Here is a 21379-nt window from a genome sequence, read left to right as displayed (position 1 = left end):
CAGTTACCTTCTCTCTAATGAGAACAATTTGACCTTTATGAACACACCAGTCACAGATCCTTTAGTCCTACCAGACATATTTCGAGTTAGAAAGTCATGCCATATGTGTACCCTGTGAGGTGGTGACTTGATCAAAACAATGAAACATGATTGTGCCGGGGAAAGCGTACAAATCCACGTAGAAAGCACTCTTTTCCTGTAAAGCCTCTGCAGGGTTAAAACAGATTGCCTTTTTATTAACTGCTGTCTCAGGTCTCCATGGGAAGTCAACATCTGAAATAAGAAAATTATCTTTTCTGATCAGGTCCTAACATAAACTCATCTAGAACATAAAAAATAAACATTTTGCTACCTGTTTCATACTGTAAATGCACTGAAACAGACAGAAAATAGAATTTTTAACTCTGTAGTCCTCTGTATGAGGTTGAGAGGCAGGTTAACTCTGGCTCTACTTTGCTGGCCTCCCTCTCCTGGTGTATACAAGGTAGTTTCAACAGTTCAATAAGGAGGGGTTTGGTTGACCTGAACTTCAAGCTGCTTTTCTGATATTCTTTCATTCACTCCCTCGCATGAAATACAAATTCCCTCATTCTGAAACTCCCTTATATAAAAAAGTAAACAAATTTAAGCAGTTAGTCATGAAATAAATTCTCTGCTTTTCTAATTAATACACAAAAGGCAGTGTTTGTGGAAGACTTTCTTCTAGACAATTTTATTGTCATGGATGGATTACTGCATCCAGCTCTGGAGCCCTCAGCACAGGAGAGACATGGACCTGTCAGAGCAAGTCCAGAGGACGGCCACAAAAACGACCAGAAGGCTGGAACACTTTCCCTATGACAAAAGGCTGAGAGAGTTGGGGTTGTTCAGCCTGGAGAAGAGAAGGCTCTGGGAACACCTTATTGTGGCCTTTCAGTACTTAAAGGAGGCTTATAAGAAAGATGGGGACAGATTTTTTAGCAGGGCCTGTTACAATAGGAAAAGGGGTAATGGTTTTAAACTAAAAACGGGTAGATTTAGACTAGATATAAGGAAGAAATTTTTTACAGTGAGGGGGGAGAAACACTGGAACAGGTTGCCCAGAGAGGTGGTAGATGCCCCATCCCTGGAAACATTCAAGGTCAGGTTGAACAGAGCTCTGAGCAACCTGATTGAGTTGAAGATGTCCCTGCTCATTGCAGGGCGGTTGGACTAGATGACTCTTGAAGGTCCCTTTCAACCCAAACTGTTGTATGATTCTATGTCTAGCTCTGCCTCATTTGTGCTTTTCTTTTTTTTTTTTTAGATTTCTTCAAATGGGAAACAAGTGGGGCATTTCTTGAGGTAAGGGGAAAGGCCAGCATGGTGAAAAGAAGATGAAATCCTATACCTTTGGGGGAGAATTCCAAGCCAGGCTAGCACAAGAAGTTGAAATATATACTGCTGGACAGTGGAAAAGACCCCTTAGGATCCTTATAGCCACCCAAGATTTGGGGCCAGACTCATCTTGCTGTATCCCACACTCAGAGAAGAGAGATGACAACAGTAATCAGAACAGTGATTCAAAGTCTCTTACTCAGCCTTATTAAATCCAACTATATGAAATTCAGTCATCTGTCCTGCCAGCTTTTCATATTATTTTCCTCCACTTTCATATTAAAACAAAACAATCTAGGGTGCAAATAGATTAATTTTTAAGTGTTATCCAGCAAAGATAGATATTTTGTCAGCTGGAAAACAGTGATTTCACAAACCACCTATTTATGGGTTATCACTATTTAGCTCCTATTGCTGAATTATACTGTGTGATTTGGAGGATGGCATCTATCAGTCCCATCTGGTCTTCAACTTTTTTCTGTCAGAGGAACCAGGAGCTACAGAAATCCTCGACAATTATCAAAAGGAACATGAGACATGTGTTACTTAGTGATATAAAAATAAAGGCATCTATTTCTGGGTTTGTTATAGCTCCAGAGACTATTTCATGGCTAAGGACTTTCATTCTGATTTCTAACCTGAGTACATTTTCTGCGTCAAACTTCACTTGCATTGTCTCAGAGTATAAGAATTTTTCTGGCCCAGTTCTAAAAGAAGGGAAATTTCCATTGTGTTCTGTAGGTGTTTGGGTTCCAGTAGGACTAGCAACAGGGATCCATTTCCCTGCCTTAAAGAATGATAATTTCATAGTCAGCTCCAATGCAGTCCCTCAGATCTGGTGGGGACTAGGATCCTTACGGATGACTTTAGCCTCTTCAGGCTGTGCAATTTAAGCTCTCAAATACTCCACCATTCTACCCAGACTTATATTTATTATATGAGTAGCTGTTAGAGCTCAGCATTCCCATCTCTCTGGTAACACATTTCTTATCTCATCATTATGTAAAAGCATTAAATAATGAATAACATGATATAAAAATCAAGTTTTAACATTATAATTAAAGAAAATCATACTAGTGAAAGACCAGCAGGTATAAGGATTTAAAGGAAAGGCAGAGCGCCATGTAGGATTTCATAGTGAGTGAAACAAGGGATGCAAAAATAATTCCTAACATAACCTAAAAGCAGATCTGAATCTGAGACACCAATCATCCATCACAGCAAAATGAATGTTCTTCCATTCCACCTGCCAGACATCATACAGCTCATATTTTTGCTTGTAGTATATCCCTCTTCCTCTAGTGTTTAGCTAACCAGAAGGCCTAAGGAAATACCCTATTCCTAGGGACCCATTTCATTCAAAGTATTTTGACACAACACAGTGAAAAGCAGCAAATGAATGCCTGATCTCACATTAAGTGGAACTCTGTTCTCTACCACCAGCTGTTCAAGAGAGAAAAATTCTTCCTGGCATAGCACAGGTGGCACATACAAAGTGCAAATTAAAGCCAGGGCCTCTACATAGTAAGGGTGGAAGTCACGGCAGTTGTGCTGGCCTAGGGACCTGTGTCCCTGACCTGTGCCCAAGAAAGTGATGAGATAGGATGGAAGTACAGGCAAGAACAGGGCCACAGAGCAAGTGTGAGCAGCAGGGTGTACTGCAGTGGCCACACAGGCTGTAAACAGCACCCAGGCTCTAATTTGGAAGCGAGTTTCCCTTCTGAACACATAACCTGTTTGAGTGAAATTCAGTTAACCTTTTAAAAACTAAATGCTGTAGGTTTTGATTTAGCAGTATTTTACTACCTGTAAGAGACATGTACATTAAACTACACAGCTTATTGTTAATATTTATTATTACCCTAAAAAAGCAAAAGCTGTACAGATAGCTCTGTGCAGTCAACACTAATGAAAACCAATCAATATCCAAACAAATAACAGCTTCTGATTTCAGTTGTACCAGGACAGCTTCATACAGATGAGATTACACGAGATTCATTCTGACATCAGAAACATGAAAGATCAGATTTGCTGACATATTCCAATGTCCGAGCCACTCTGGCAATGCAAATCAGCCATAAACCCCAATTAGCTCAGTGAATAGCAAGGGCACTGGCTCCTCCGTATCAGAGGAGCACAGCTGCAACAATATACTGGTGCCACTAAGAGAACATGAACTTCCTCCACTGTATTATGGAACTGAAAACAACATGCAGCGAATGTGACATTTGCCACATTTTTTGTGTTCCATTTTTTGGAGTATAACTGGAACATTTCTTGTATTTTCCAGTGTGGGCTGCTCGCTTTTGTAGGCCATCTCATTATGTATTTGTGAGACTGTCTTGTTTGCTTCTTTATCTCCTCTTCTGTATCAGATGGAATTTAGTCTCAGAGCACAACTCTCAGGGAGACAGAGGTAGGCATACTGATGTGTAAGAGAAATCAAGAAAAATACATATTTTCAAAATATGAGCATGGCTAATATCTTAACAAAGGTCCCAAAAGACAAGCTCAATCTTAAACTCTTATGTGCAGAAGACAAAATATTTTACAGATGTGAAGTCCTTCCTCCTTATGTGCAATAAGCAGTAATATTCGTTCCCATGGATCAGAGTAGACCAAAGAGCATTGCCTTCTACTTTAGAGAAAGAACTGGTTCTAATAATACCTACAAAATTTAGAATGGAGAAATGTAACTAAACATGGTAATTTTCTTAGAATTAAAATAGGTAATTTTTACATCTATCTTTGTAGGAATCTATTATCTTTAAATATTCCTGGTATTTTAATTTCACATATATTATTAAAAAGCAGAGGTCAGCATATGACAGCCTTTCATACATTTGGGGTCATGTCTCAGGATAATCTGAATGTTTTCAGTGAGAAATAACTTGAACAAAACATTATGTTGTGAAGAAATTCTGACTTAAAAATCCTGCAATAGACCTCGAGCATAATTAGACTTTGCCCCTTCATCTCTTGTAGTAGTTGTTCTACATAGGTCCTCAGCTGTGTTTATCACAGCTGTTACAGCAGATTGCTGAGGGATGGCCTTTGAAATACCTTGCAAAAGCTTTAAGACTAAAGCACAAGATCTTCAGTTGAATCTAAGATCAGACAAAATGCCAATACAGCACTGGGAACTCTGCTGTGTGCATTTTCCTTAATTCAGCAGCTGATCCCAGCTTGTTGAGCTAATTGTTTTCATGCAGGTTTTGTAACAGCCAAACATTCAGCAAGATGCAACAGTAAAACACAAATGGTAAAACTGGGGTATTTCCAACTGAAAATGACTGGATGCACAGGAAAGAGGTGGAAACAATTTCCCTAAGTGAAGCAGCTTGTTAAAATGTTTTGGATACCCTTATTTGTAAATGTCAGTGAGAATCTGGATGAATAAAGCAGGAAAATGAGCATATTCCAGCTTTCCAGATTCAGAGAGGAAAATTACATTAATCAGCTCAAGAAGGGAAGAGACAACTATATCTACATCCCTTACGGCAGGACTGTGCCACTTATGACAACTCTTTGTTATGGGAACAGGATCTTTTCAGTGTCAACTGTATATGAAGTTGTTAGCAGAATGGTCATACACATTTATCAGAAGCACAACATATTATTTGTCTGTTGAAATTTATGATATGGGGAGAAGTACATTTGTAACGTGCAAGAAAACTGCTGGCAATAGCAGATTGAGGGAGAAATGGTAAAAGACCACACATCAAATAAAAAACACAGTATCTATAAGTATGGTGGTATCTAAAGAGCTTTCTCTATTTTCAGGGCAGATTAAACTTGTCCTCTCACTTTACCACCCTTTTCCATATTGTTACCATTGTATATACAATAAGACCAGCTCTGGCACTTACACTGAACTGCACGAGTATCTATGTGAAATGCAAATCTATGACAAAAAAATGGGATCATTATGTTTGTCCTGCTCGCTCAGGGAACAGCAGTTTTACCTAACTTGAATATCACATAATTCCACATGCAAACACTAGAACTGGATCAAGGAACAGCACATAAATTACCCATATGGGACTTTATTTTGGAGTACCAAAGGGCATCCATAATGGGCAAAGCCCCACAGAAGCTAACACAGCAACCCACAACAGGAAGGTTAGCTGTGTGTTTTTCTATTTTGTGTTGAACTGGAGGCCAAACACCATATACAACAATCACCTCCTTACAAAGTAAATGCATTTTTTCACCTGTGTTTCTCATTAATTCGGTCTTCTCTCTGAAGCAGCTTATTATTGTTCTGTTCTCCAGTGCGTGAAGTCTAGCTTTTCCCCACTTCATATTTTCTTTAGTTATGGGCTTTTTGTAACAATTGTATGGCTTTCTTATTAGTGGTGCCAATGTTTCATTTAAAATATTGCTAAAGAGAATTCTATTCTAAGTGTATCAAAATCAAACTATACAGTACTTTCCATGCTAATCCAGTAAGTGTATCTGAGGAGCAAATGATCACTCACTGGACCTTCTGTATAAGCTGCACTACTGGCACAATTTCAATGCTAACAAGGATTTTACTGATGCATAATTTTAACAAAGACATATATTCCATTACAGACTCTACAAAGAGGCATTCATAACATTTGATTTTTTTTTGGTGGGTTTCCTTTCTTTCTCACTTGCAGATACATGAACCAAATTACATTTTTTAGACAATTCAGTCTGGTAGCCAGTATATAAAGTTGCAGAAGGGTACATGTGTAGAAAGTAGCTACCAATAAACTTTGTCCTACCAACATTTAGTACGATTTCCTACTATTTTTTTTTATCAGTTGCTTTAACTTTTCATAGCTTATCTCCTTTTTCAGTATTAATTTTACACACTGCACAGCTTAGGGATTAATATTAAATGATATAGACCAAGATTCATTTCCTGTTATTACTGCTAAAAGGAATGACACGACTCGGTTATTCTTTAATGTGTTACATATTTTGCTTCTGCATCTGCTAGTCAAAAACTATTTTAACCATTCCTTTAGCAAGATAGGGGCAGCCATGTTTTAAAATAGCAGCATTATATTTTCTTAGATTCCCTCTTGCTTCTAAGCCCATACTGACATAGACTTTTTTACAGATGGGATTAAAAATTAAAAAAAAAAAATTTCTTCTTGATTACTGTAAGAAATTCTCATTAGGTTGTTCAAAAATATTTATATTGTTTACTAAATAAATACCTCAGAGGAAAGTGTGAAAAAAAAAAAATATTTTTTACTGACACTGGTGGCCTCAGAATGTCATCTTCACACAAAGAAGTCTGTTACTTGATAGCTATAGGACTTCTGCAGGATAAGATAGTCCATTGCTCAGAGAGTTGGCCTGACACTCAATTTTGGATCTCTATTATTTCACAGATTTCCTGTTTTACCTTGGCTAAATCATACAAACCCAGGCCTTCAAAAGTTATCCAGATGCTATAGATTTCAGGGTTATCTACCTAGACAGTTTTAAGAATCTGTATCCATTTTTCCCTCTCTAAAATATAGACAGTCGCCAATACAGATGTTAAGCTAATAAATATTTTAAAGATCATCAGTTCCTCTGTAACAAGTGCCAATGACTGATAGGAGGAAAGGTTACCTAAGCTTTTTGAAGCATCTCTTTTGAAGATTTCTTATTCTAACTTAAGGGCAAATTAATTTCTTGAATAAAGCACTACCACTGTCACTACCCTCACTGAATTGCAAGTCTTGGCAAAAGAAAATACCCTTCCTACTACTGCTTTGATTCAAATTATTCATGTTTAAAGGAAGCCAAATTAGTAGGAAAAGCAAATTCAGTTCCATAAAGCAATTTCAGAGATAACAAGCACCTGCATCCTCACTGCAGAAAACTGTATAAGAGGAGCCCTTTATTGCCTAGCTCGCAATTCAGCATTACTATGTATGGACTCAGGAAACTCTGGAGGAGAATAAATGTTAATTATGTTTCCTTTAACCCAACCTTCCTTTAATATACCTGTTTCTAGGAATATCATATCCATAGATGGTTGAACCATTCTTGGGTCAAGCAGCTTTATTTTAGATGTGACAAGATTTAAATCGGGTATTATATATTCTTTCTTCTTCAATCCTGTTCACTTCGCTGTGCCATTTCTTGCAAATTGCAGAGAAATAGAGTATTCTAAATATGGCACTATTGAACTCACTCCATTTCTATGTTGACATACATTAAAGTTTTGGGGTTTCTTTTCCCTCCTCTTTACTACAGTTTTATTCTGATTTTCTTTCCTTTCCGAAAGAGGCTGGCCATTTCTGTTGTTGTTTGACTGTCTGTATTGTATACATAAACAAAATTCAGAGGTTCAAAACACAAATGTTTCAATGTTTTTGCATATGCAAGTAATATTTCCTCCAAAGAGACACTGCTCCTCTCATGCATAATTGCAATTTTTATTTTTAACTAGTCCTTTATTCAATGCCATGCTTTACCTTGAAGGTTCATAACTTTTATCTTGCAAAGAAATGTCATTGTTTCCACTGGGGTTTGCATTATTAGATTCCAAAACACTGGTGGTCCTGCAGCTGGCACTGAAGTTGTTCACTTATGCAACTCTAAGGGCTCTGTGCTGATGTCCACTACCCCACTACTCTACTACCAACAAATACTGCTACTGGAAGAAACACAGAGAAACTGAAAATAGGAAGGAATGAAATGCCAAATTTCAGCAGTACCTAAAGGATGGAGACTTACTGTAGCTTCAACAAAAATCAAAACCTATTTTTTATACTCATGAGTCTCAAACAAAAATTTGCAGAAGAGTCCGGATAGGACAGAAGAAAGAGATGAAGAACCGTTTCAGTACATTCTTTTCTTCTCTTTTTTTCTATAACATTAGCAGCATGAAGAAATGACACTACAGTAATGTTACATCACTCTACATTATGCAGTCTTTGACCATGCAGGCACCAGGATCCAGAGAGGCAGACGTGGCCCTCATGTAAAAGGGTTAGTCATGTAGAACCAACAACAGGATTGAAGGTCTGCTAAGGTAAAGATACTGCAGCCTGGAAAAGCTTAAGGGATGCTGGGACAAATGGAAGTGCTGTTTTGTGGTTTTGTTTATTTGTATTACAGATGTCTGGGGGGGGGGGGAAGCAAGCTAACTAGTCTCCTCTGCACATTATGAGCATTTTCAGCAGAGTTGTTGCTTCCTTTTCCCTTCTCTCCTTTTCTAGTTCAAGCAGCACTTAGGAAATACCTTTTAAAATGGGCTGAATTTCCTTCTGCTGCTGAAACAGCTACTAGTTTATGCAAGCCTTAGCTTATAATTTTGACAAACTAAGTACGAAAATCCTGATTTTTGTGTCTGTCTTGCTACATTAAAAAACCCACGTCATTATGTTTGCATGTTTGGAGGAGTTTTCTTATTATAAACATTTCATAGATTAGCATAAGCAGTCTTTGGAGGAAATAGTAAAATTGCACAGTAGAGGAGGAAGAAAGTGAACCTGAAAAGAACAATACAGGTAATGTAGATAGGTGAAAACATAAAGATAAGTGAAAAGACTTGGGCAAGTTGCAAGCAAAATGAGAGTTGAACTAAGGAGGAGGAATAGTAGCCCCTAGTCATTGGAGTCACTATGTTAGAATATTGCACTGTTTAATCAGGGGACACTGAGATATCTTTTCAGACTCTCTGGGTCTCCTGGAAACAAAGTTTTGTTCAGGGGCAGAACTCAACCAACCACCTTCCCCAGGACCCAAACAGGTAATAAAAAACATGCAGATTTCACATTAAGGTGGAGAGTAGTAACTGCTCACGTCTTCCTCTCCCCTCTAAATAGAGGTACCAAAGCTAGGGCCAACATGAGGATACACTGCTCCCAAACATCCAAGCTACCTCAGGACTTCCTCCAGGACTTAATGAATTTGTAAGTGGAACTGCATCTTTTCTTTCACAGGACACAATAGAATATCCACGAGAAAGATTTTTGAACAATATCTCTCTCCTGAATGGCTTTTAATATAAGAGACAATCATTGCCTTAAGTACAACTAGGCAGATGTGGACTTATTCTGAGGTTTATACCTGCAGCTACAAAAATATGAGAAAAAAAATCATTGATGTAAAGAAGCCCCTCTTTTATACCAAGATAGTTTCATATTCCAGACAGTTCTCACCATACTCTGATCACATCATTAATCATAAAGGCCCCATAGCTAACAAAACACCCTCTTCTTTGGGAAGAGCAAAACAATACTGAAAGGTCAATAGAAGTAACAGCATGAATCATAATAGCAGGCAATTACATCTGCTGAGGTATCACCAAGGTACTCAAAAAATGGCATCAGAAGTTGCTTGATCAATGACTGGACCAGAAGGATAAATGCGCTTATCAGTGAAAGCCTAGCTGACTGACAGTTATAGCAAATGCCTTGACTACAGGTGCTTGAAGTTCATTACTATTAATGGTGAGTTCCCACTTGGAGGCCTCAGTTACAGAATCCCCAGTGGAATGAATGAAAAGAAATATTTTTGTTGCTAACCAGAGATTTGATAGAACATTGATGCATTTGGGGTTATGATTTAATGGTGCGTTATATGTTGAGGATTTGGACTGGTAGTTTTAACTACAGTCATTTGCTAAGTTTTTGTTAAAATCTTTTGTTAAATTCTACTCCATTTGAGTTAACTTTAAGAAGTTATCACAAGATATCATGCTATTTCAGATAGCTATTTTAAACAGCTAAGGATGACTTAAGTATTTCATATCATGAAGAGAAACATGATACGCCAGCTTTTACACACTCATGGCATGTTCTTTTTGTGTGTTTTACTGCAGTAAAAGCTCCCACCTATGTTATCAGCTTGGAGATGCATTTAAACATCTTATGCAGAAATGGAGAAATATTATCCCACCTCTTTCACAAATTTTCCTTCTGTTCTTACATGTCAAGTAACTCAGCTAAGAATTTTTTGCACATAACCATATAAATCATTCTGGTCTTCAGCATCTTGCACAAAACAACAATCATGCAGTGAGGGTTAGCATGTTTACAAGAATACCCTAATGAACTACAGATTGCAGAATAAAGAACTAATTTTTGCATTCAAATTCTAGCAGAAATTTCTAGAAGAAAAAGTATCTTAGAAAGCAATGTATGGACAGTCTCCACTTCTGAACTTCTGCTTCTAAATTCCTCTACTTTCATACAGATAAATTAACTTGCACTTGTAATCTCATTAGCTGAGAAATTCTTGCAATATCTTAGTTACACAGTTTCTGCTTTTTTCTTTTTGCTGGATATACCAACTTATACATATAAAGCCCTCCATCACCCATATTTCCTGTTTAATATCCACAAAATGTCAGTAACAACTGAGTATCGTCTCACATACTGTCCAGGTCTTTTTGCAAAATAAACTAACATCAACCTGTTGAATCTCACTAAGGAGAGATTTTGCAATTTTTATTTAGGCATGCAAGTAACTATGATTACTTATGCTGCAAAAAAACCATCAGTAAGAAGTATTTTTGCAAGTCATAGATCAGGAAATATGATTTTTTTTTTTATAAACAATTGTGATGGGTTGACCCTGGCTGGACACCAGGTGCCCACCAAAGCTGTTCTATCACTCCCCCTCCTCAGCTGGACAGGGGAGAGAAAAATATAACAAAGAGCTTGTGGGTCGAGATAAGGACAGGAGAGATCATTCACCAATTACCATCATGGGCAAAACAGACTCAGCTTGGGGAAAATTAGCTCAATTTATTACAAATCAACCAGAGTAAGGTAATGAGAAATAAAACCAAATCTCAGAACACCTTCCCTCCACCCCTCCCTTCTTCCCGGGCACAACTTCACTCCCGGATTTCTTCACCAAGCTCCCCCAGCAGCACAAGGGGGACAGGGATGGGGTTTACGGTCATCACACATTATTTTCTGCTGCTTCATCCTCCTCAGGGGGAGGACTCATCACACTCTTCCCCTGCTCCAGTGTGGGGTCCCACCCACGGGAGACAGTCCTCCACGAACTTCTCCAACGTGGGCCATTCCCACAGGCTGTAGTTCTTCATGAACTGCTCCAGCATGGGTCCTTTCCACAGGGTGCAGTCCTTCAGGAGCACACTGCTCCAGCGTGGGTCCCCCACGGGGTCACAAGTCCTGCCAGAAAACCTGCTCCATGGGCTCCTATCTCCACAGATCCCCAGGTCCTGCCAGGAGCCTGCTCCAGCACGGGGTTCCCACAGGGTCACAGCCTCCTTCGGGAACCCACCTGCTCCGGCGTGGGGTCCTCCATGGGCTGCAGGTGGATATCTGCTCCACCGTGGACCTCCATGGACTGCAGGGGGACCGCCTGCCTCACCATGGTCTTCACCATGGGCTGCAGGGGAATCTTTGCTCCAGCGCCTGGAGCATCTCCTCCCCCTCCTTCTTCACTGACCTTGGTGTCCGCAGGCTTGTTTCTTTTACATGTTCTCACTCCTCTCTCCAGCGGCTGTTTCTCCACGTCCCAACTTTTTTTTCCTTCTTAAAAATGTTATCACAGAGGCGCTACTACTATCGCTGATTGGCTCGGCCTTGGCCGGCAGCGGGGCCATCTTAGAGCCGGCTGGTATGGGCTCTCTCGAACACAGGGGAAGCTTCCAGCAGCTTCTTACAGAAGCCACCCCTGTAACCCCCGCCCCGCTACCAAAACCTTGCCACACAAAACCAATACAACGATGAAAGTATATATAGTAATATGTCAATTAACTATACCCATAATTACATTTAATGCAACTGAGAATAGTTCTACTAAAACCCACTTGAAGTGATAAAGCCAGCCTGACACACCTCTTTGTTGATTTAAATGGTGCCTTTAAACATACTGCAATAAATCTGCAGCTTGCCTAATGTTAATCAAAAATATGCACTAGACCAATGACCCAATGCATTAATCATGGTATATAATTACAGTGAAATAATAAACAGCCGCAGCCTGAATAATGTTTATAGTTCATTGACAATGTCAACTGTCAACAGTCAATTGTCAAAGGCTTTTTTTTTTTCCTGAATAAAATCTTTACTATAGATTTAGGAGAATAAACAATTCCTAAAGCCTCACGCAGGTGACATTCATGAGATTTTCCTCATCATTCAGCAATAACTTATTCACTGTTTTCTTCATTTTATTCAACCGAATTGCTACAAGAACAGTTACCAGGACATTGACGTTGTAACATTTACCTTCATGTGTGGTTCTCAAAAGCATTGTTTTGCCACAAAATGGAACACTGAAAATTGCATAGATTATTTCTTGAGGGCAATGAAAATAATATTGTTTACTGCTTTTTTTCTAGGTTTGTATACATAATAAGACTCTGAAATTCGCTCCTTGGGAGGGTAAATGAAGTAAAGTAAGCCCATTCATTGTACAGCAGAAGCAATAACTCATTTCAATCCCATGTTAATGTAATTTTGCCTGGATTTTTTTAGCAATAGACTGGTTCTGTTCTATTCTGGGGCAAATCATGCACATTCTGAGCATGCCTTGATAACCACAGATTCCATTATATGTTTAATAATTGACTATTCAATAGAGCACTGATGCATTTTTGTCTGGAACTAATTCACTTTTGTGTATCAGCATGAATGTACAGTGAATTACAAATATGGTCTTGAAACATAAAGGCCATATGCTTTATTCATCTCAGGTTTTTTAAACTACATATTCATAACAGGCACTGTGTGGAAATTAATAACACAACCTGTATATGCTAGTATATTTACAAAGCTATTTATTAAAGCAATAATTCTTTGAAAAGCATCTTGAACCTTTACCCGGAAAACAGCACCTTCTGTAACAGCTCTGACCTCAAAAACAGAATTACTCATTGCTATATTCGCATGTGTGTGACATGGTATATTAACACATAAAAACAGTGGTTAGAGTATTTAAAACATCAAGTTAAAAAAAAAGCCACAGAGACTATTGCTATTACTCATATATATGAATATCTCTGTGGCAGAAAAGCAAGCAGAAGTCCCCACTGTTCCATGCAGACCTGTTACCCCATCATTGCCAACTCAGAGAGGAAAAAAAAAAAAAAAAAAAGGTTTGTAACAAAGCGCTTATTCACAAATATAGGATGTCCCGTCTCACCAAAAAAAAAAAAAAAAAAAAACATCTCCATCACCTCTATTCTCGCCCAACAATCCTAATCAAGGTCAATCACCCCAGTAGTTTCGAGCACAAACTTACTGATTTAGGCCACACAACCCCACTGAATTCAGTCAGTATTAGCTGAGAATGAAAAATAAGACTGATGAAAACAATCTTTAAAATTTTCAACAAATGACATTTAATCTCAAGGAGAAAGACCAGCAATTTTTCTCTACTGGGAATAATTATCTATTACCTGTGCAGTAACCAAACTACTTTTTCACGTTTGGAAGCTGTATGTCTAAAAGTAAAGTTGGTCTTTGTTATGTCGGTCAAGCCAGCACCTTTAAGAGCAATAAATTCACATAAAAACTATTCATGTCACTTCGCCATAACCGCACTATTAGCCCAGTGGTGCCTTTGAATTCCTCCAACTATAACCAATGCCTAATGCTTCAGAAGTAAAACAGCAACGCCTTGAAGCAAGGTATCAATTACTTTTATTCTGATTTGTGAAATCACAAATGTTAGATTTATTAGCCAGTTATCCAGTTCTTGTAAGACACCTCCCTTCACCCAAACAGAGCGACAGGTCAGTGATATCCTATGGATGATTAGGGACTATAGGAAGTCTTACTGATGTCACTTACTTATTCCAAATTTGTCTTCACTTTCACCCTGGGTTGCTTCTGGTCACCGGGGCAGAGAAAGATTAAAAAGTAATTAGTAAACCCTTCATAGTTTTGATTCCATCAGTAAAGTCTGGTGAAAGCTTGCTTCTATCTAATAATTTTATCTCTTACACTATCTTATTACATACACAGGCTGACATGAATCATGTTATAATATACAGTAAACAAATTATAATATTCATTTCAGCATTTTAAGATATTTCAGTTACAGAATGTGCTATTACTTTATCATTATTATTATTTGCAAGTGTTTATTTGCAGGTAACTCCATAGTATGCTACTATTTCAAACATCTCATGGCAAGCTTACCTTAATTCTTGCTGTCTTCCCAGCCATCCATCCCAATTCTTTGTTTTAAACCTCTTAATATGTTCACTTCAAACCGTAACAAACTTTCTTCCCTTACTTTGTGGCTATTTACTTTTCCTCAGAGGGTTTAAGGAATGCTTTAGACTGCAAAGTACCCCTTAGTTTGCAAAATGACAAAGGGTACTGCAAACATTTTTATCCAACAATATGCAATCGTATCTTGAAAGGCATTTAATTAAACCAGATCACAGTTTTGCTAAAGCTATGATAGAAACCACTATGATAATTACTCTCCAAAGTTCCTAAGCAAGTGCACTGTTTCAAAAGCCCCATTCAAAGGGGCATACCATCACAGCAATAACTCACACTTACAAGTTTAAGGTATACCCAACCTGCTACACTTGTTAAATTCTATTTTAGCAAAACCTCCAGGTACCCTGTTCACTCAGTTGTAGAAACTACCTTTCACTGTTGTTATCACACCAACAAAATAAAGCTGCTGGGTTCCATTAAATAAGTGCTGTTTGCCATCCACCTGTGGCTGCTGATGAGCAAGGTAATTCCTTCACATACGTGGAAAGGATTTAAAGTCTTGTCAGCTGCAAGCTGTTGGCTCAGCTGTATCAGTGGGGCCACTGCAAGTACCCCATTATCTTTTAGGCCTGGATCCTGTATAGAGAGAAAACAAACAAACAAACAAACAAAACAAGGCAAAACACTGAAAAGACTTGACCCAGGATTTTTAGGAATCTACATTCATTGACTTCTAACACATTTGTGATATCTAAATTTCATTTCCCTGAGGACTGATGGTTTGACTACGCAGCTATCCAAGTGTAAAACAGCTTCATTCTTGATTGGATGTTTGTCTGTGATTGTGTCTCATCTGTTACTGGTGCACCCCTTAACAGGAAAAGTCAATTTAGCAATTTTCTGAAGCAAACAGTAACTTACAAGATGTGAACTCAATACACAATCCAGTTAAAGTGTTGGGAATATCCTCAATGATTTTTCTAGATGTTTAATGTGGTCCTGTTGTACTTAAGAATATTTCTACTCTTTCATACAAAGGTTGAGAATACCTTTGAGAAGTACCATTGATTCCCAGTGGTTTATTTTACCTCCTGTTTATTTAACAAGATATGTTCTTTACGTATTTATATGGCGTTACATTCCTGATATGTTCCACTTTCACTCCTGTATTTCTGTTTTTGTTGGGACTGTGATTACAGATGCACGGGCAACAAAGACACTGAACATTAAGGTCTTAACTACATAATCTGTTTTTCCTTGATTTTTCTTCAGGACAATTAATATTCATTTATAACACAGAAAACTGTGGGGGTTTTGTGTTTGCACATAACTCTGTTAAGTTGCTACCGCATTTAGCAAAATGTAACTAGAATAAACGATAAAAGGGAAAATGCTTTCAACTGAAGACTTTGGGAGATAATGCAGGTTCTGCATTAGCTGGAAAATTACTGACATATCATTGCATAAGGGATGCTGTTTTCTAAGTGGATACTTCACCTTTTAAAGGGCTTATTACAATGTTGGCTATGCTCTGTACCATTACACAGAGATTCTGTCTTTCATCAACAGTGGCAAGCAACAACACTGTTCTAAGACCCCAGAGACATTTCAGCTGCTGATGGCTTTTAAGTAGTGAAAATAAACCAGCAGTTTCTCATTCATGAGTTATTTTACGCTCTTCATAGTTGGCTCTCTTGGTTCTCTGCACGCAGTCTAAATAAGTTGTCAAATGCCCCACCCAGGACTAAAATGAAAATGCACTCAAAAATATGTGGGAAATGAAGATAGCTATTAAAACATTCATATCTTTAATGAAAAATAGACCAAGCTCTACTTATTATAGTTTTCTGTCTCTTTTTAATATGCATACATTGTCAATTGTTAGCTCATCATAGTCAGCTACTCTATTTTGCAGTAATAACTAACAATGACAGTTCCACAAGATTTTATGGCTCTCCTGAAGGAAAAAATCTTGACACAGCAGTAATGAAAAGAAAAAAAAAACCCTTAGGTCTGCTTTTCACAGAGCGTCATATAAAATATTCTTCTCTGCAAGGGTTTATTTCACCAGTGATCTCTGCAGGAAGAACAGACCTACAGATGAAGTTAGGCACTGCCGTCAGACTCTGAATTGCCTGTGTATGGACAAGCCAATTAGCGACTAGCAATAAGTCATCAGGTGCAATTGAAAGGAATATGCAATCTGGCTTTTCCTTTCTCAAGAGGCACTTATCTTCTCATCTATTGCAGCTATAACTTGAAACTCCTCTGCAGTTGCCATCTGGCATGTTAAGTGTGGATCTGGGCCTAAATGAGAAACAATAAAGATGGATGAAAGCCTTGATGCTTTGCACTGCACAATACTGCTTTGTAAAAGATCCTTTATATTAAATTATACTGAAATCAAGATTTTGAGCATTGTATTTATGCCTTATCATATAATTTTAAAGTTTATATAAAACAGATTAAATAATCTTCTAGCCAAGTCATTAAAAACTAGACTGGTGAGGGCTGAGAGAGGGAGAGAAATACCCTAGCTGACAAAGGTAACAGAAACCAAGAAAGAGAACTATGTTTAAAAATGGGTAGAATGTGGTATCTACATCACATTTAATTTTGATGCTTTAAAGTACAATATTGCATGTTTTTTAAAAGTGTACAAATATGAGCAAAAAATTAATTTGGGTTGTTTTTTTTTTAATTAAAACCATGTTGTGCATCAATAGTCCTTGAGAAGGATGGCAATATTAGCTACACAGGAAAGGCAGGCATCTGAGTGACATTAAGGGGCTGCAGCTGACCATCGCCTGAGTAATGCTTTCCACTGCCTGGTGAAATTGTACAGCTTTCTAAGAGCATGAGTACCATCACCACGTGTGCACAGAGGGAATTCTCTTGTGGGAAGAGTGACACTGCAATGCCTCCTCAAAACAGAAAAAACATACTACTGACCACATTGTCCACAAAAATCCTGGTGTACTAACCATAAGATCGGTTATGAGTGAGCAAAAACTCCCTCAATTTCCTCCTGACACCAGTGGGAGAGGAGAAGAAAAGGTGGTCACATGGGGAAAAAAACCCGTAACTATAGTTTGCTCCCAGATGACAGCAATAAACTTCAGCGTTTCAGCAAAGCAGTGTGGCTATGGCAGCAGGAATCAAAGCCTGGATTACCTCCATTACTTAGAGTGGGGAAATGATGAGCCTTTACAGCAATTCCTCTCAGATAAGCAATAATGAAATCCACGTATTATACCCATTTTTCTGTGTTACACAACTCCGTGTTATGGAGAAGCTATTCTAAAAATTGCAGAGCTTCCCAAAACATGACAGCTCTGTTTCACAACAAACCTTCAAGGTTTTGAAATTAGTCTTTGTTCTGTGTTCAAAGAACACAAAATCCTCTCGGTATCTTTGTAGAATGGAATTGTGTCAGATACCCAATTTTATGAAAACCCATACGCTTTCCAGTATTAGACTTGTTTTCTTTTCTCTCTACCCTATCTGTGCAAGAGATCTGCAAGTACTATGCAGTCAAAACTTTTTCAGAACAAATATGCCACCATGATACATTTCAATTTTTGCTAGTGCTATACTGTAACTATAAGTAATTTATTAAGTTTATTCCAGTCATTAGAGGGCTGTTCCCTGCACTTTAAACAGAATCTTAATGGCCAATGCTTTGTTGTTGCTCTCACGTATACCAGTGTAAAGTTAGAAAGGTTCTGTTCAGGCTAAAGAAGGCAAAGAAGTAAGTTACTGTCATCTGTGAGTATAGAAGCAAAGGTTCCTTTTCAATCCAATTTCATTCTTGGTAAACAGATGCAAAGTTTATACTGTATTCTCACTACAACCATTTTTACTCCTGGAGTTTCTGCTCTAGAGAGTCTGCTGACTTGGCCCTCCCCATGTACTGCTCTGCTCACAGCAGTGCTCCTGCTGCCCCCTTCTCTTGCGAGGCCACTGCCCCACGCAGCACAGGGACGTCTGTCCAGCTGCATCAACACGTGGAGGTCCAGCAAGTGCCAATATTGGATCGCGTCACTGAGAGAAGTTTTAGTTCTGCTGGTCTACCCGTGTACCACAGTGGGGGGGGGGACATTACAGCACCTTTGCTGTACAGTAACTTTGCTGCACAGAAATATATTAAAGTACCAGTATTTTTTGTCTCGGTCCTTTCTGAATTAGAGCAGAGCCATACCAGGAAACCAGGAATGGTTTCCTTTTGATAACAGTATTACTCCCACTTTCAGCTCAGCAGATCTGTTAAATCTCAAACTTCCAATGATGTAAAGGCTTTAGGTATAGGAAAGCTGACATTTGACAGAAATGACGCTGTGGTTTCCAGTACAATTATTAAAAATACCCTCGGGTAAAATTCTGTAGATTACAGAGGAAGAATACAGTAGCATGCTAACATCCATCAACAGATATCCCAAAGAGTTTAAGAATGAAAAGCAAGGTGCCAAATATTTTCATAAAATCCACTTGAAAAAAACACTGCTAAGTTTCTTATATTAAAAAACTGATTTTTAAATGATCTTGAAAAAATTCCCTCAGACTGCATCTATGTTGGTTTTGTTACTTCAAGATACAATCCTGCACAATTTTTTTAAGAGTCATTAAATTACCAAACATAACCCTAATGCTGAGATTTTATCAACCAATAATACCACTCACTATGCTGGAAAGATAATACAGAATGTTACCCGAAACATTATGCAAACAAAATGAGCTATTTTTTCTTCACTAACATTCAAAATACAAGTAAGTAAAATCAGTGACCAAAAGGAAAAGACAAAACAAATGGAAGACAATGCCTACCAAGATACAATTGATATATATTGAAAGAATTTTACAAACAGTGGAGGATTAAGGGGAGAGAGAGGGGAAAAACCTAAACAATTAAAAATCCATGTGTGACAGACTCTCTAATAAAAGAGAGAAAGAAAGAAATGAACAAAACATTCCATTCTGTTCACTCGTGACAAAAAACTGCTTTGAGCGTCATGGAGCCTAAAACAAGCGAGAAATTTTTATTTATCTGCCTTTCAGTGTTCGTATTTTACCTTCTAGATAAGTCTTCCTTGCAGCCAAGTTAAAAAGTTTTATGATTGTTATTTGAGCCCTTTTAAGTTGGGAGTTTTTTTCTTAGCTTTCAAATAAAGCTTTGTATTCTGCCCTGTCTCTACCTCTGCTCATTTATCTTCTGCAGCTTCAGAGCCTGCTTTGCTTTGTTTCCATACTGCATTTTAGCATTTTGATTTCTACTGCTCACCTCAGTAATAACTGCTTTGCTAATGTTTGCCTTTAATTCTAATAGCAATCAAGCAACTGAATGATTTTCATTTGCAGGAAGTTAATATTTTCTTGTCCACCTGTATTTGTAATATTTGATTTAATGTTCAAACTAACCGTAACTGCTGCATTTAAGTAATTTAAAAATAAAAGCTTGTGCATTTGCTTCATAGATTAAGCGGAGTGAATGATCGCCTCATTGTCCAAGCCAAGACTTCAAGCTAGTGCTTTCCAATTCTGTTATGGAGGGTCAAGGTTAATGAACACTTCTCTCATGTTTCTCTTCTCCATCTCCTCCCAACAGATTTTTTTTCAGATCTGAACTACGCATCAATAAAGGCCAGATGCCAAGAACTAAAAGATTATGCTGACTTGCCATGCTGCCGTTTTGGCAGATTTTACAATTACAAGGCCTAAATCTACAGCCTTGATATGCATAACTTATATAAGGCCCTGGGAGCTTTGTGTCTCAAGAACTGCAGCAAATGCCAAATTTTTGTACAGCTACCGATTCATAGCATCTGGAACAACTTTGGCTTGGAATTTCATACTCATAGTTTTACAACTTGACATGGGTATTCTAATTTACGTTTTACTTAATAGTAATAGAAGAGTAATAGAATAGTATTGTTGCTCCAAACTCCCGCTGGAACCAGCCCAGAATTGGAACCCATGAAAATAAGACTACTTATGATAAAGAGCAGAAGCTGGTCCAGTGATTGCCATTATCTTTAGGTAATTGTCAGAACGTTACATGATTTTGTAGTGGTAACTTTGTCTTAATTTAATTGCTGGAAGACAGGTTTTAATTAGTTCATCTTTCATAATCATCTTGGAACTTTCTGTGGTCATTTGTTCTTCCCTTGCAGTGTGGCACCTCAGTGCTTCATCTCTTGCACACTCTCTTGTCTGATACTCACCTCTTCTCATATCATCTCTTTTACATCACTGCACTTCAGGCACAATTTGCAATTTCATCCACTTCAAGCGGGCTCAATGGAGAACACAGTTTAGGATCAGACCTACTGCTCCGTTTGTTTACCATGAGCAAATTATTCTAGATACAACTCAGTTCAAAAACCATTTTATTTATTAAACAGTTTCTTAAAAACTCTAATTTGAAATGGAAAGCTTACACTTAAAGGCAAGAAGCAAGAAATGCTTATTACTACAACTATGATTCAGTTTACAACAAAAACAGTGAAGAACAGGACCTCAGCTAGCATAGAACAGTTCCCACTGAGATCAGTGGAACCACATTAATTTGTGTCAACTCACCCTTAGTTTTCAAGCTTGATGTACAAGATTTAATCTTTGGTTTTCTTTTTTGTAAATGAAGCACAATGTTTCCTTTTATAGGGAATCTTATTTATACCCCAAACACATAACAGTAATTCAAAAGTCTACAAAAAGGAGGTTTGAATTCTAGTTAACTTCCTTTTCAGAATAAGCTTTATATGTCTAGTAAGCCTGGTCAGAAAAATAGATGAGACATTATGCATTAGGATGTCAGCTTCATAAAGTTTTCTAAAACAGACTTCTCCCTCTCGGGGCGGGGGGGGGGGGGGGGGGGGTTCTCCCCC

This window comes from Haliaeetus leucocephalus, unplaced genomic scaffold (assembly GCF_000737465.1).
Source record: "Haliaeetus leucocephalus isolate CR32 unplaced genomic scaffold, Haliaeetus_leucocephalus-4.0 Scaffold240, whole genome shotgun sequence".
Lineage (NCBI taxonomy): Eukaryota > Metazoa > Chordata > Aves > Accipitriformes > Accipitridae > Haliaeetus > Haliaeetus leucocephalus.
This window is presented reverse-complemented; position numbering follows the sequence as displayed.